This window comes from Pleurodeles waltl, chromosome 6 (genome assembly GCF_031143425.1).
Source record: "Pleurodeles waltl isolate 20211129_DDA chromosome 6, aPleWal1.hap1.20221129, whole genome shotgun sequence".
Taxonomy (NCBI): Eukaryota; Metazoa; Chordata; class Amphibia; order Caudata; family Salamandridae; genus Pleurodeles; species Pleurodeles waltl.
The window spans coordinates 815,001,673-815,007,672 of NC_090445.1; positions in this window are offsets into that span (position 1 = coordinate 815,001,673).

A 6,000-nucleotide genomic window follows, 5' to 3' on the forward strand; every position below is an offset into this window, starting at 1 on the left:
CTCAGCTACTAACTTTTTGCTGTTTTGTCCTATTTAGAAAAGCTGAATCCTCAGGTCAGATTCTACATTTCCCAAGTGATATCTGATTTTATTTATTTGGTACATAAGATCTGAGAAAGCTTTTTCACATAAATGTGGTGGGGAAAGGAAATAAAACTATAAGGGCCTCTCATCACTCCGTAGGCTCTCTGTCACATGTAATTCATTTGTTATATAGCACCTCTCACACCACTATAGGGTGTTGGAGCACTTTGTAGGGGACTACATGGTGTATAATTCTTCTCATCCACATTGGTAGGCATTTTCTAAGAGTGCTAGGTCTGGATAAGCAGAAACTCAGGATTCGGAACATAACACAGTGATTAAAATTGACTTTCATAATATGTATGTATTTCTACGTAAGCAAACCTTTTTTAGCAGCATAAGGAAAATTAAATACTGGAAAAAAACATAACTTTCTAATTTGTGCCATGCAGTTTGCATGCAGCTCTTTGATGGTACGTCATAGCTCACTGTGCTAGATTACGACTGTAACTATGAACTGCACAGTAGCAAAAGAATCTCTGTGACAAAAGCAGTAACCCACTGTGCAAGTCACTTAAAATATTGTTCTCTGCATGATACACATTCTTTGCAGCAGGCATGTGAACCATCTACGCTACCTAAGATGAGTCAAAACTTTCACTAGGCAAAAATCTTATCGCTCTCCAGAAGGTACATTAATCACCAGAGTTACTTGACTCTTTTATTTTTGCCACAGGGGTGCTGGTTTTACAAGGGACATTGCAGTGCTTTTAAAACTGCTGCGCAAAGGAAGAAATAAATATTAAAACACGGAAGTGTTTTGAGAGGCCCCAGCCGGAGAAGTGCCTTCATGCTAGCCCAGGCCTGCGGACTACCCTAGGAATGTGACACGGACCCCTGGGGGCGATGGACCACAGGTTGGGAACTGCTGTTCCAGATGCCTGCTATGTGACTTGTATCATATGTATGGTTTCAAGCATATACTCATTGTTTTGTTCGTTGTACAGGTACCTTCACAATGACATCTTCATGTGGGCATTTCAGAGTTCTGACATTGGCAGATATGTGATGCTGTTTTCACATACGAAGTGGACAGGTATTGTTCTAGGTAATATAGGTCACATAGTTTGGCTGTATGAGATCTGTGCCAAGACAGCTTGCACAGTGTGTGGATGTAAGTTCAGAGGTGCCCATTGGACATGTTTTTTGTCCTGTGATGCATCATGTGTGTCATTAATTGTTCATAAAATATGTAGTCCTAGCCTACGACCAAGTCGTTTTCCATTCACAGTGGCTAAAAACTCTGTTTGAATGACCTGTATATACCTGTTGATGTGTTTCATCATTGTAGGCCACAGGGTCTATTCCAGAACATTGACATATATTTGTCATACCACCTGATGCATGAGCATTGGATTATAAGGGCCCAGTGATCAGGAACTGTTCTGAATCTTGACATCTGTCTGAATCTTGTATAATATAATGATGGGTTACTTTGGTGCGGCATGTGATAAGGCTCAAGCAGATGACATCAACCACTTCAATGTTTGCCTATTCTACAGGACAATGTGTGACAAATCCCTTCCTTCAGTTGTCTGGAGGTCTGTACTTGTAAATATGCTCATTTACTCAGTATGAGACAATTATTTATGTTTTAAATAGTTCAGACATATTGACAGCTTATGTGCTGAACACTAATATTTTTTTCAGTTTGTTAAGATATTTATATGTATGTGGTTGTGTGGGATAGTTGTAATTTGGAGCTGGAAACTGTGTGGATGCAACATATCCCATCTTAAACAAGTACCTTAGATCATCATTGTATGGTTCACATGGGCTGACATATCTACATGGCTCAATATGAAAGCAAAATCAGCAGACAATGAATCAGTGATGGGGGATTTTATTGCGAAGCTATGAATAACAGAAAATATACGTGTCATGAATCAACCAAAAAAAATGTGAGGCGTTCAGTCACAGCGAATGAACTTATTAGAGTAGATGCCACACCCTTGGAAGTCCAAAGTACAGAGCACTCCCCCATTGGAACTAGAATGTGGTTTAGGATCCATCCACAGGGTGAATGTGTGGCACAGAAACAAGGACATTAAGGAAGAGAGTTATTGCTGGCAGTGGTGGTCATCTGCACCACTGTATTATTTGCTGTTGGGGGGGCATGATGAGCTGCCACAAGGCAAGGGTGCCTGTGGCTGATTCTTCCTCTGGCAGGGCCTCCCTTCCTGTGGCCAGTGCCGATGTTGATGAGCCTGCCGTTGATGAGCCAAAGGAAGGGGTAGACTGGTTTGGAAAAGCCCTCCTCGGGGTGGTATGTATGTCCCTCAAAACCACTGTTAGAGAGGCCATGCTGGAATTGTGGGCCTCCATTGGTTCACGCATATCCCTATGCATGTCACTTTGTAGCTGCTTGATTTCCCGGAGTTCAATCATCATGCCTTGGGACTTCTGATAGACCCCGCAAGATATAGCTGATGGTGTCCTGGTCAAAAGCAGACCCTGTGGCCTCACCCTGCTGGCCCACAGCAATCCTCCCACGTGCCCTACCCCCATGGGCCTGTGCTCTTGTCACAGGTTGCTCTCTCCAACTTGTTCCTGGACCTTCATTGTGTGACGTGTTGTGCAGCACCTCAGGATCCAGGACTGGAGGGCACAATGTGGTGAACATTGTGCTAGGGACACAGGTTGGATGGAAGAGGGCTAGGGGGTGACATTGTGGCCACAGTGAGACTCACTGTTGCCGTCTGACCAGGTTGCCCAGGTGGGCCAGAACCATCCCCACGTGAAGAAGTTCAGGAGTGTTGTTGTCACTGACAGCTTCAACCAGGGGGATAATGGTAGTCTGTTCCATGGCCTCCGTGTGCCCACCGGCAGCTTGATCTCTTGATGAAAGACATACATTGTTACTGGTTGAATTGTGACATCTACCTCCAAAGGTTTTGTATCACAGTAAGCAGAGACCTTAGACAAGGTTAAGTTGTAGGTAATCCAGTTGTGCCAAACAACCATGGTACAAGCTGATTTGACATGGCATGTGTGAAGCATGCCAACCCAATTTGACTCAAGCACCTGATAAGATGTGCAGATCAATTGCACTTTGGGAGATGGCCTGAAAATGGCATTTTACTACTAGTGCAGGCAACACAGTGGAGAGGCGAGATATGTCTCTGACCATTTGGAAGTCTAGTTGATTGGGATGCAGGCAAACCCAGGACTTGGTTGTATATGTGACTGGAGTCATCATGTGCACAGTTCTGTGTCAATGTGTCTACTGCCAATACAAATCTAGTAATGCATCTTGAGCATCTTCCTTAGGAATACTTGTTGTATCCACCGGGGAAGGTGTCATTACTATTCTCAGTAGTTCTATCTTGGATTAACAAGTCAAAAAGGAGCTAGGTAGACAGATACGTCTCTGAGATGAGCATGATCTGTATCTTGATCATTCCCAGGTGAGTACACTTAAATTGAGAGTTGACAGACAGGAATATTTGGGCAGGTCAACACTGGGCTGGTGGTTGGAGTTCCAGAAACAGGGTCTCCTGGGATTAGTTGTCAGGCCATTCCCTCTACTTCACACACTTGAAAAATAGTATCCTCCCAGGTAAGTAAACAGCATTTAAGCATTACCAAACAGGTATCTTTGGACAGGTGAACACTGGGTTGGTGTTTGGAGTTAGTGAAATAGTGCATCCTGGGAGTTGTAGTCATGCCATTCCCTCTACTACACACACTATACACCTGGTATCCTCCCAGGTGAGAAGACTTCAATTGAGAGATTACAAACACGAGTTTTGGGGCTAGTGACCACTGGACTGGTGTTTGGAGTTAGTAAAACAGTGCCTCCTGGGTGTTGCAGCCATGACCCTCCCTCTACTACACACACTACATAATTGGTATCCTCCCAGATGAGACCACATCAACTGTTAAGGAACAGGAGTATTTGGACAAGTGAACACTGGGCTGGTGTTTGGAGTTACAGACACAAGGCCTCCTGGGAGTTGCAGTCATGTCACTCACTCTACTGCACACACTATACAAATGGTATCCTCCCAGGTGAGAACACTTCAATTGAGGGATTACAAAAAGGGTATTTTTTCAAATTAACACTGTGCTGGTGGTTGAAGTTAGAGAACCAGGCAGACAGGTAACACTGTCAGACACTAGACAGACTAGATGACTAGATGTTGGGTATTACATATCTGTATACAGTCTGCATTTAGGTTTGGGCATACATTTACATGTTGAGACATGCCATGAGTCATGGGATGATTTGTTAATATTGTAAGACTTACAGGCACCATTTGGACTTATGGCAAGTAATGGGCCTTGGTAGCTGTGATGTTGGGTCCAACAATAAAGATAGACAGTGTTAACTCTCAGATACTCTGGGTACTGAATGTTGGTGAAGTATAAGAACAAGACAGTGGCAAAACCTGAGCTATGAGCATGCATGACATAGCATTTTTGTGTTGTGACTTACTAGACTTCACTCCCTCGGGTATTCCTGTCAAGCCTCAGGATGCAGGATGGCCAAGACCTTCTCCTCCCAGGGAAAGAGTATTAATGGGGCACTGGGAGGGCCACCACCACTCTTCTTGCCTGCAGCTCATGCCTGGAGACCATGTAATTCATTTTGCCCTAGAGGTTGTTCCACCTCTTTCTGATGTCATCCTTCATGTGCAGGGTGGTGCCTACAATATTTAATCATCTGTTGACTATCCTGTTCCACATTTCCATTTTCCTACTGAGAGGAGTGTGCTGGACCTAGGCTCCAAACAATTGTGGGTCTACTCTAATGATTTCATCCACCATGACTCTCAACTCATCCTCTGAAAAATGTGGAGTTTCGGACCGTGACATGCCTGACAAATAAAAGGGGTGACAGTGACTAACTAAACAAGACAAGTGAATATGGGGAAAAAAATTAGATGATGTGTGTGAAGGGTGTAAAATGTGATTGTAGAAAAAAGATCTGCCTTATAATGAAAAATGGATGACAAGATGTGTGGTCTGTCTTGCAGTGGAAATGCAAAGCATTGTGGTTGGTGGAGGGGTGTGTTTTACAGTGTGCTTTGCAGGTCTGTCCACTTGGCCAATGTGTGTCAGCTGTGTTATTTTTTAATTCATCTTATCTGTTACTTTGGTGGCATGGTTTAGGAGGCTGGCCTGGCTTATAATGGGTACCAATGGTACTTATACCTTGTGCCAGGTCCAGTTATCCCTTATTAGTAGAGTGTAGTAGTGTTCTAGCAGCTTAGGCTGATAGAGGTAGCTATAGCAGAGCATCCAAGGCTGAACTAGGAGACATGCAACGCTCATGCAATACCGCTTATATCATATAGGTACTATATTATAAGAAAGGCAATACTCATAGTAACTAAATGTTAAGGTACTTTATTTTAGTGACAATGTGCCAAAAATATCTCAGAGGATATACTCTCTTAGAAGGTAGCAACATACACAAAATATACACAACAAACCAAATCAGGTAAGGGCTTCTGTGCACATTTCCAAGAAATCCTGCATGCACAGCTGAGCCGAGGTCCCCAGCACTCTGTCCTGGCATGCTCAGCTCCCTGAGTTGATCTCCGGTGTCGTGGGACCTCTCTTTGCAGTGTTAAGATGACCACCATGTTCAGACTTCTTGAACCTGTGTCCAAGGACTTCTGTGGGTGCTTCCTTCCTGTCTGAAAGGAACAGCATTGAATGACCGCCACAAGGAGACTGCCACAGCAACTGTGTGTTTGTAATAGGTCCGGTGGTTGGTCGCGGTGCAGACGGCACTGGAGGGCGGACCGCCTATATCCAAATCACCACGCCACTAGTAGTCTGCCTTTTTTGCTTGCAGCCGGAGGGCTTGCCTGTATAACTTGCAATACGGTGGACCTGGGACCCCCAGCATGGCAGTATTTTTAGGATCGCCAAACTCATATTCAGGCTCTAAGTGAGTGACACTCA